Raw genomic sequence first — 11,623 nt, forward strand, 5'->3', positions numbered from 1 at the left:
CACATGTGCACGGACGCGCGCACGGTGAGAATCAGTGAAAGAGAGATGATGAGAGGGTCTCTGTGTGTGTGCGTATGTGTGTGTGTGTGTGTGTGTGATTTATATATAGAGAGAAAAAAGTAAAGGAGGGCATGGAATCATTTTCATTTTTCTTTTTTTGCCGACATATTGCCACGCGCCTCGCTTCCTTTTACGAACCTATATCCAGTTAGAAACATGTGCACTCACCGCGACTCAACTGTGCAACGCGAAACAAACGTTGCTTTGCAGCTGCCACCAGAATCATCTATAACGCACCTATTGCCAAAACTTCTGTGTGCTTACAAAACATTCTTAGCTGCCAAAAGTTCGGTAATGTGCCTACGATGCGTGCGTTAGAAAGACACTTACTGCTGTTTCCCTGAACAATGCGTGGTGAGAAATGGTAAGAAACGAGAAATTTGAACGTCGCTTTCATACCGCGAACACCCCTTGTGGCGTAACCAGTTTAGTGTAACCTCACGCGGTTAGAGATTGATCAAAGAGGGTACACGTTACACAGTTTGTTTTTCAAGTATTCACTTTAAGGAAAACTTTACAGCCATCTCCCACAATCATATGGACCACATGGAAACTGGTAAGCAGAGTTTGGCTTCCGTCTACTTTTCTTTAAATGTCCTCTCTTACTTCGCACGTGTTTGGTTCCGGTTCCAATTAAGGCGGATCCTCCTCTTGTAGGCACTCACAACAGCTGTTGACGCCGTTACTGGACCACGGCCCCTCGATCAAGCGCACGCAAGGTGTGCGCTTGATCGAGGGGCCGTGACTGGACTTTCGCACAGCTGTCTCGCTGTGCAAGCTAATGTGGCTCAGAAATTTGAAAATTATGGGAGAATAGTTGCGTTCACAAAGAACGTTGCCAAATGGTACGACCTTCCCGACATGGCTGGGTGGAAAACCAGGGTCTGTGCTTTGTTTCAAGTGGCAGCCAGAGTCTCGTGTGGTTCGAGGTTGAATTCTTCCCCTAAACTGAAGACATGAAACATGACAACGATGGCTTGCACAGACGGAGTCACCCACCAAAGAGACCAACGAAGCAATCGTCGGGACAACGAATTCGACGGTCGCTGTCGTATCGGCCACCGCGGCCGGGAATTGAACCCGCGTCCTCGTACTCAGCAGCACAACGCCTTAGCCACTGAGCCACCATGGCGGTGCAATTCGCCCGAAGGCCTCCTGAAGGTCACTGAAGAGGTATTACTGTATCTAATTTTTTCGTGACCATAATGTTGCGTACTTTTTCCACGCCAATATTTTCCAGCAATTTAACTCTAAAACCAAATGTCCTGAGTGTTAAGTTGCGCAGTCAATCAGAGAAATTACAAAGCGAGCAATCTAACGGGCCAATAATTAAATCTGCGAAAACGTGGTTAGAGAAAGATGGTAAAAAATCACGTCACGGTTGCAAAACGCGCTGTAAGAGGCGGGCATTAGCCGCAGCATCTAACATTTTTTGTGGCATTAGCATCCAGCAAATAACAAAGAAGTTGTGATCCTTCCGGTTCGTCTTTTGATGATCATGCACTGTGTGAAACGTCAACGGAAGAACGGTGTGTCAGAGTTCTTTCAAAATAATACCATTGACGCGCCATACGTCGCATACATTATACGTGATGAAGTGTCAAAGGATGGCCCAGTGCGGGACGACTTTTCCAATACGCCGCATGCTGCCAAGTCGCGATAAGAGGAAAATAAATGAAATGCTGCGTGTATTTTGGACATGCCTGCTGTACTGCGACGCTCACGAATCACCGAATAATTTTAATAATTGGTATCAACTAGGGCCGATGTTTACGCGGGTACCTCAGAGAGCACCGAAGAAGCTCCCCGCAAAGCTCTTATTTCTCAAGCAACGTGCTCCAGGTGGCCTCAAAGAGCAAACAACTGCCCTTGAAATTATAGTGGAAATTTTCCCTTTTGATGACCGATTTCTCCGGCCTGTACATCTGTAACGATGTTTCAGCTTTCATTTTTTTCTCTCCGTTTATTTGTTTCTATCTGCCTTGCTTCTGTTCATGGTTATTATTATTGTTATTATTGTTTCAGCCCTCCCTTTGAATTGGCCGGGGCGTCGATTGTCAGCAACCAACTTGCCTGTTTTATTCCTTTGATTGCTAATAGTATTCCCTTTGTATCAAAGTAATGAAGTGTCATCTTCTAATTCTAGCGCTTCTCGTAGGTCAGGTTTAAAATAGTTTTTTGCTGTTAGAAGTGGTGGCTGTCCTAGACCATATTCCCCTCTTTGCTTGATTTCCTTATCCGCGCCACGGCCGACGCTGCGAAGGAAAGGGAAACTAACGCCGTCACCGGCGGAGAGGCGCATCCATTCGCCCATGGAGGAAAGAATACCTTCCTCCTCTTCTTTCCACCTTTGCTTTCTCCCATGCATCCGCCGATCGAAGATTCGACCCGCCGGACCTCCGTTTCATCGAGCCGCCTTGCTAAAACAAAACTTAGCTGTTTGATTGTCCCTCCTGTTGCCGGTTAAACCCGCCTACGCTGGCAAGAGAAACACCGCGGGATCCGTGACGCCCCAGTCAGTGGAGTACAATGCCACGGGTGTTAAAATACAATGTAGGGCAAAATGGCTCAGCCTTACGGAACCTCGTGATACCACGTTCTTCGATTATAGTGCACCGCAAGCTCAGCCACGAGAGAGAGAGAGAGAGAGAGAGAGAGAGAGAGAGAGAGAGAGAGAGAGAGAGAGAGAGAGAGAGAGAGAGAGAGAGAGAGAGACTCTTTATTGAGAAGCAGGCTAGAGAGAAGGCTTTTTATTGGAAAAGCAGAGAGGTTTGTCGGCATTTACAGTCGCTTACATGCTTCTCTGCTGTGGGTTGGGGATGGGAAGAAAAGGTCCAAGAAAGAGCTGGGCAGGAAAGAAACAAAAACTGTCGTGGACTTGGCGCGGTAACGGACTTACATGCATTTTTGTTCTGAGCTTGGGCCGCATAATTTAAAATTTTGAAATTAGGCCAATTTCATCCAAATAAGAGAACAAACTCCGTAGTACTTGGCGATGCTTCGAGGGACGAATCCATGGTCCTAAAATAATTCTGAGAGTAATTGGTCCCTTTGCCACGTCGCGCACTTGGCTAAGCCTACCGAGGCTAGCCACGCCGGCTTCTCCCCCGGTGGCAGAAGCGCACGTAATCCTCGCGACGGTGGCGGAGCTGCATGCGACCACGCAAGCTGTGGCCCACCGCGCACGTCACGGAGACCGTTGTGCTGTGCCGAGATATTTCTGCCGAAGAAATGGAAGAACCCGGATGGGGCACCATTCGGCGAGGGCAAGCTGCTCTGAAAGCCACCCCGGCCGTCTCAGACAACACGACGCCAACACATGACACCTCGATGCAACGGAATAAAGGCCAGCGCCCGTACTACCGGCAACCGCCTGAACCTGTCGCCAGGTGACACCAAAACTGTTCTCCCACTGCGCGGCGGTCTCGCCCTTGCCTCGCTGCCCCTGGCTCTACTGGCCGACCACATTCAACGTGTTCCACCGAACGGTGCATGCGCGTACATGCAAGTAGAACTTCGTCGTAGTCAGCAAAATCATAGGTCTTGGAAAAAAAAGCGCTGCCAATGTGGGGTCTCGATTCCGGAACGTTTGCTCCATAACCCACTATTCTACCCATGCAGGAAAGAAAACTTTAGGAGAGGCCCTGACACCGCTTCTACTGGAGCCGGAAGCACCATTTCTGTAGGCCGCCCTTTTCAACACGAAAGTGTTTTATTCCCGGATACACGAAGATTTCGCTGTCGTCATATCCGTCACGGAAGTGACGCCAGTACAACGAAGCAAGCGGCCTGTAAAGGATGCTCCCCTGCACACATGGTCTTGCGGGGAAGCAACCTTTCGTACTAAAGAGTACATTATACTCAGGGTTGTTCGTTTTCGGCTGTTATATTTTAACACGAAAGTGTTCTATACCGCAATACCCAAAGATTTCGCTGACGTCATATTCGTCACGGAAATGACGCCAGTACACCTTTGCCGAAGCGACCCGCCAGCAGGACGTCGCTCGCCAAGCACGCCCACAAGACAGCCGCCGACCCGCAAACCATGCTCAGCTGCAGATTTCGCTGCACATTCCACTTCCGTGTTTTACTATTCCTATGACAGAGGACTCAACAACAGTTTTTAAAATAAAGCATGCGCTGGCGTATTCCAGGCGCTTCCTAATACTGTTCGTTCATCGCTTTGGTTACTGACAGACATGTTCACTTCATTTTTATGCCGCGCGGGGCTTTTGCTGGTCGTCGCATAGATGAGTACATGAGCTGTTGCAGTGATGAGTGTGCCGAGCAGACGACCTACGGCACCCAGCCAATCAGATTGCACACTGCGGTCACGTGCAGTCAGTAGCCAATCGGGTGGCGCGTTCCGTCTTTTACGCACCCAATGGACGAAAAGAAGCGGTTATGGCGGGGATTTGAAAACGAAAAGACGCACTTCCGAATGAGACCAAGATGGACGCCATAGCGCATGTGGAACCCGAGCGGCGAGCCGTCGAAAAAATGCTATTTTTGCATCGAATACTGGCCGATTTTAGATGACGTCGGTGCTATAAATTGATATTATGGCTCAAACGTACTCCCGGGTCTGGATATTTGGCTGACAGGATGATGATGATGATGATGATGATGAATAAATCTTTATTTGTCAAGCTGGCGCAGATGTTAGGGCACCCGCGGGTGGGGAGACGCGCGTCGGGTTTTGGCTGCGCCTAGTAATGACGTAAGCTCTGACGTGCAAGAATTCGAGTTGAGAGAGGTTGGTCAGTTGGTACCAAGAGGTCATTGGAGTGGCGTGCCCTCGGCGGCATCAATGTCCGATCTACTGATAAGATGGGCATACCTAAGAAACGCAAAGTTAAATCTAGAGAAGACCACCAGTTCCACTCTTTCCTCAGTTTTTGCATCTCAATTGCGAATGGGGCCGATTTTAAATGCAGAGCATTTCTTAGCCTCGCCTCTTCCTGCGTCGGACGGGGTCAACAGCTCCGCGTCCGCAGCAGGTGCGCCTCTCCTCCTTCCCTCCTCTCTCTCAACAGCAGCTGGCGCGCGCATGCGTCGTAGTCAGCCCGTTCGCTCCGTCGCGGTCTCGGCGTAACAGGTGCGTGACAGCAGCGCGGTGGGGCTTTGAAGGGCGCGCGCTGCTTGCGCATGCGCGCTCTCCCCCCCCGTACTGCTCTCCCTCTACTGCGCGCGCTGCAACTATAAAGCGGCAAGCGGTCGCTCGTGCTTCAGTCACTGCATTGCTCCTTCTTTCCTTGGTTGACGCTCGCTCCCATCTTTACTCGTGTCTGCTACTCCAGCATCACGGAAGAAGCGATGGAAGACACTGCCTTCAACCAGTACTGAGGCCCCAATGCTCTGCATTTACTCGTGTTCCCCTCGCGGGAAGGCGCGGGAATTTTTTTTTATTATTTGCCAATCAAAAATCAGCCCACAGAAGGGCCCATTGCATTTTTCTCGTACCAAACAACTCAATGCAGTGTATATACCCTGAGCATGTACACACCATTACTTTTCGGCGGCGGTTTTTTCTGCGTACTGGTCTAGATTAGAATGGCCTGCCTGCCGGAGCCGCCATTATTTTTGGTGACCCATCGAAGGGCGCCGATGTTCTGGGATTTCTGCGCTGTTCTGCGATAGTGTCCCCACCCCTAATGCAATGCCCCATGCAATGCCACAAGCCGGGTGCCTAGAAGAAACAATAAATAAAGTTAAAATTTAAAGGGACCCTGCAACACTCTTTGAGCAGTGCAAGTAAACCTGCGCGACGTTTCGATTACACTGCCAGGAATACCTGAGCCAAATATTACACGTGCACGTGAAGCGGTGAGCGCGCAAATCGCTGTGAAAGACGCGGAAAAACCAACCACTCTCTCTTCAGTTGTCCTCATTATGCATGGCCTAAGGGACGTCACATAGGCCATGGCTGCCCGATCGGCTGTCACTGGTCAACTTCGCGGCTAGATTCTCCCATTTCCGTCGTCGTCATCGCTGTGCACGAACCTCTTCTATGCCTGAACCTGTAGGCACAGTTTTGCCGTTTCTTTGGGTTTTGAGTGCGCGCGGAGCTTGAGTGACGAGCTCAATACTTCCCTTTCAACGGGACCACTCGACTACAAACGTTTATTGCTTCAAAAACGCCCTACCAGCCCGAGCGCGCACTTGCGAGCAAGCACCCATGCCTGCTTTTTTGTGGCACCAGACCGGAAATAGGCCCCTCCGCGTTGCGGAGAAAAGGAGAAAACTACCCGGCATGCCGCCGAAGAGAACGCCGCGCGCCGCCCCCCTCTCCGGGAGAGAGCGCGCAGCTTTCGTCGCCTTGTCCGCGTTCGAGTTGAGAGGGAAGAGAGAGAGAGAGAAACACTTTATTAAAATCGGGCCCTGTTAGGCGGGGCGGGTGGCCAGCAGCCGCAGCTGCTCAGCGACCTTGGCTGCTCTTTCCGTCAGGGCTTGTTGCGTCGTCAGGTCAGAGCAGCCCAGCGCCGCCTCCCATAGCTCCGGGGTGGTGATTGGGAGTAGGGGGTCGTCGGGACAGGCCCACATGTGGTGCTGCACAGTGGCCTTCGCGCCGCATGATGTGCAGTTGGGAGAGGAGAATAGGGAGGGGTGAATACGGTGAAGGAGAGCTCTGTTGGGTAAAGATTCTGTTTGTAGGAGTCTCCAGAGTCGTTCTTCCGTGAGAGGGAACGATTATGCGCGATTTCTCATCGCGCGTAGTTTCGTTAATTGTGAACGGATTTTCATAATTCTTGCGGGAGGAGATTTCTGTGACAATAGACTTTATCCCAAAATACAGTACTAGTAGTCGATGGCAAGTGTTGCAGGGTCCCTTTAAGGAACGGTATAACGAATTTGTGAAAATTGTATTATATTTTATCCCAAAATATTCATTATTTGACTGTTCAGCGGAAGTTCGCGGCCGCCGCCCCAACTACTGCACTGACGGCACACTGATTTGTAATGAGTTTGCATGCTATCTCAGCCTTCAAAATATTAGCTTTTACCCTTTTGGCGGTCCAGGCTGGCGGTCCCGGCCCTCTTCACCAGTTCACGCTGAATCCCAAGGTCCGGCTGACGGAGGAAAATAGCTCTACTTTCCGAAAATGGCAGTTTTGAAAAATTGATTTTTTGGCCAAATTTCCGGATTCCAAGACCCGCGTCTCCCCTTAAACATGGTGAGGAGGATAAACAGGAAAGGTGACAGTACCTTTTTCAGACTCCACAGCTTAATGAGGTCTGAATGAATATTTCCGAAATGAAGGATGAGGATGCAAGATGAGAGGAACAATTTAATGTGCGCTCTCCAAAGTCGTTCTTGTTCACTATCTCTACTATGACCGACTGGCGCACAGTGTCAAAGGCTTTGGTGATATATCTAAACCAAGGATAACCATAGTTTTATGTTTTGAATAGCTCAACAAAACATTTTACTACTATGTACTACTACTGCAAGCTATTTCAAAGGAAAAAAAAATGATCGGATTATCTGATGCAGAATTCAAGGCTGCAAGCACCCACACTGGTTCATTTTTGTCACTAGCAGGCTTCAATGAATTTTGCGTGTTCCCTTTAATGTGTACATCACATATTTGGCGGAAATCGTGATTTTTTTATTGCTTTTCTTGTTGTTTTGTGCTTTACCACAGAATGATGCCTCGCAGCGACCTTTAACATATTCCGCGTCTTTCTTGCCATTTGTTTGAACTCATTCACAGATTGAAATGACTGAATTGATTAGCAATTTTATAAAGCACTGACCAACAAGTCTGTCGGTATGCACATCTCTGTGCATATGTAACACTGCTCAAGAGTACATGTGCATATTTCTTATTGGTCCTCCTAACGCTTGAGCACTAAATTTAAACAGGGTAACCCACCACTAATTTGAAAACAAGGCCACACACCTGAAAATGTGTTCGGCAGAACTGGCTATGAATGCTCCCAGCAAGTTGCGATAGGAGTGACAAAGACTTCCACCACCAATAAACTTAAGCCTATTCCCCCCAATGTGCATACATTGTGTGTTCTGAGGTGAGGAAGGACAATTGCTGGGCAGAAAAATTGTGCTTAAAATTCCCTGTACACTCTGACTGCTGAGTCCCACACAGTGCATTCATCATGCCTGCATCTAGGACACTGCCAGAAAAGTGGATATTAATGCGACATGTTCTTGGGTTAGTATAGGCTCCGGACAGCGCCCAGAGGGCGACACGGAGCCCGCGACACCCAGCGCCCCCTTCGGCAGTATGCGCAACACTGGGTCGGTCCCCGCAAGCCGGTACGCTGCTGGCTCGGGGGCGCTCTTCTTTTTGCAGCGCGGATTAAGCATATTAGTCACCCCTTTTGGGCTTAAAACGAAATAAGAGATTGTAAAGTAATCCTGCCACATAGTGCATGTGAATGGAGAAGGATTTATTCGGTTGAACTCGCGTATGAGATGGCATATAAAGGCCGCATAGACGTAATTCTCAGAAGAGAAACGCTTGTACAGCCTGCCTGCGGGGCAAACCTTTCTCAAGATCACCATGTTTCGCTTCAAAAGAAAACGTAATTTATATTGTTCAATCCACAAAAGAGGAGGCTTTGTCTGCAAATATATTAGACGTTGCGCGATGTTTCCGCACGGGGTATTCCATCCATGTGAGTGCACTTGCATGCGACTGCAGAACCACTAACTGGACCACACGGGAGTTACATATAGGTCTTTGATCCGAATGTGATGCTCCATACATGTAACAGTATGAAATTCACGTTTGTTGGGGTATAGCGAAAGTGCGGACGTTAATAAGTGCCCGCTTCGCGAAAAACTTTTGGGCTTCCAGTTGTAGCCCAGTACGTTAGTTGCATATAAATAAACACGCCCCCAAAAAATAAACTCATCACGAGAAGGCTATCACAAGAAATTCCTTTGGGCAGGGATGGGATGAGGAGGGGTAAGCAGAACATCTAATAGGCGTATCGGAATAAATTACGGAATATTCATATTCGGGTATTTTTTTTTCTCCACGCCAACGGGTTCGGCAGGAGACCTCCGTTAGGAAGGAATAGTGGCGCTTTTATTACTGTCAACACTTTTGCAACAAAAGTCACGGGAGAAAAAATTTAGTTCCCTGAGTACACCCCTCACTGGTCCGGAGTGACCGCAATCACAACGGATGGGATAAATAAAGTTTGTCCTCCTCCTCCTCCTCCCCGAACGCGAAAATTTTTTTCCCGTGTACATATTGTTCCAACTTTGATTGCGGCACGTCTTAGCTCTATTTTTCTTTGCTTTTCATTGGCTTAGACAACAATTTCATTGTTTCTTTTGCAAGAAGAGACGGTGATTTTATGCTATCCAAATGCTCGCGAAACATTTGAGAACATTAACGCCTATAAGTGTCCGCGCCCCATATGTGGTTATATGTATTTAATTCGGCGGTATAAGCACGTAGAATATTAGATGAAGCAGAGTAGAACCGCTGGGTGATAAAGCTACAATGCTATAACTGTGCTTGGGGGCCCTCTTTGTTACCAAATCCAGAGCGCAATTATGTGTATTGACTGCCTGCTAACCAGCCTACTAACAAGCTGATCGTACACCACGGCAGCATGTAATCCGCTCGCTTAATGTGGGCCTTTCAAGATTCAGTAACCATGCTCGGTATCTGCGAAAAAAAAAAACAGAAGAAGAATCCGCGGGAGAATGCAAAGCCTTGAACACATGCTTCCCAGTTGTGCTAGCCTACGGCTCGGCAGCGAGGCGACAGCATTTTATCAGTGCCCCGTTTTATTTGGAGGCTTCCCCCGACTGTATAACACTTTGCATGACTTTGTTGCACTATGTAGTACATATACGTGCAAATACCGTTATAACAAACGTTTTTTGCTAAGTTGCGTTCACTGGCGCTGAAGGCGGTCGGCGCGGCGGGACCGACCCAGAGTTGCGCGTGTCTGTCGCGGCTGGCGCTGCGCTCGCGCGGCAAACTTCGCTGTCCGGAGCCTATCACCATATTGTGGTGTTCGCGGCAGCTCCATGGACTTCATAACAGAACGAGTTGCATTAAAGAGGCCATGCAGACAAAATACAAGTTTGTTTAATTTGAAATATTTTGTGTTTTGCGGTGCCCCCAGCACTTGTCCGGATGCAAATGATGCTTTATTCACTGACAAATTAATCAAGTAAGAATTTTTATTATCCCGCCAAATATTGTGTTTTCGGGATGTTTGCAATGATGTCATTATGTGCGGGCAAGGTTCGTGCACGCTTCGAAGGCAAAAATTCAAGGATTTTCAAGGACTTTCAAGGACCAATAAATACATTTTCAAGGACCCCATCTAATGGTTTATCTGGGATTATTTATAACTTTTTCAACACAATGCAAAAGTTGTTTATTGCACTATACCTAAGAACATTAGTTCAAATGAGTACTAACTAGTTGTTGAAAGCACCCCAGCTTTATTTTTTTTTTTTGGTTGGTGTTTAGAAGTAGTTCTTCTATCTTTGTTTTTCCTGTTTTTCTCAGGCGGTTTTATTTGACAATGCATGCAATGTTGCTTGTATCACATGTTTGTCAGCAAGGGTGTCAGCTAAAATACGCAACTGTTGCCCTCATGTTGTCAATCTCCTCTTCCAGAATACGTCTTTTTGTCAGCTTTTTTTTCACGAGCTGCTCTTTTTTTGAGACTCAACATTTTGGAACATTTATTTGTTTCAGTATAAGTCGTAATTAGTGCATTCAACAAGCAAGACGAAACTCGCATTTCTATATCTCCCGCTGAGCAGACCAAAAATATCATGGCAGATCGTATCAGGGCAGGTTGAATTCACAAGTTCGTCCTTCTAATATTGCCTCGTTGTCAAAAAAAATTCGCTAAATGTGTTGTAACTTTGTGCGATAACACTGAGACTGGATTGTTACAATATTTTTTGTGTAAGTTAAAACTTACAATTCAAGATAAACACTTTATGTCCTTGTGAAAAGACAGATCCACTGATAATCACCCATAAAAATCAAGGGTTTTCAAGGACCGCTAAAAAATTCCAGGACTTTCAAGGCCTTGAAATTGACACTTCTGAATTCAAGGGTTTTCAAGGTTTTCAAGGACCTGTGCGAACCCTGGCTGGGGAGTCTTATTTACCGTTAATCAACCCAGATGGCACCACCATACCACAGTGGCCGTTTTCTGCCTTCTTTTTTGACCGTATTTGAACCTGGCTTTGAAGGTAGAAAATAATCGTTTCGTGAAACATGGTGTTCACTCGACAAATATGGTTACGAAGGCACCGTTGCTCAAGCCAATCGGCCAATGCCCTCTGAGACAACCCCAAAGCGCCACAGTGCTGTGCAGCTAAAACAAGCATAGTGCGTGCAGTACCAGCAGCAGTACGCATCGGTACTTCTGTGTTTACATGTAGTTTCGTAACTTTCACAGTTCGCCCTACCATTCTTACTGCTGTAAAAAGAATGTGCCCTAAATGTAGGCGCAAACAGCTCGTTCAGCAAGCTTAGAAGCCCTGCCAATTTATATTTGCCGGCCTCGGCCAATCTCAGAGCTGTCACATGACATCATAGGTTCTGTT

The sequence above is a fragment of the Haemaphysalis longicornis genome, unplaced genomic scaffold, assembly GCF_048455015.1.
Source record: "Haemaphysalis longicornis isolate Haplotype H1 unplaced genomic scaffold, Haemaphysalis longicornis Haplotype H1 scaffold_7, whole genome shotgun sequence".
NCBI classification, from domain to species: Eukaryota; Metazoa; Arthropoda; class Arachnida; order Ixodida; family Ixodidae; genus Haemaphysalis; species Haemaphysalis longicornis.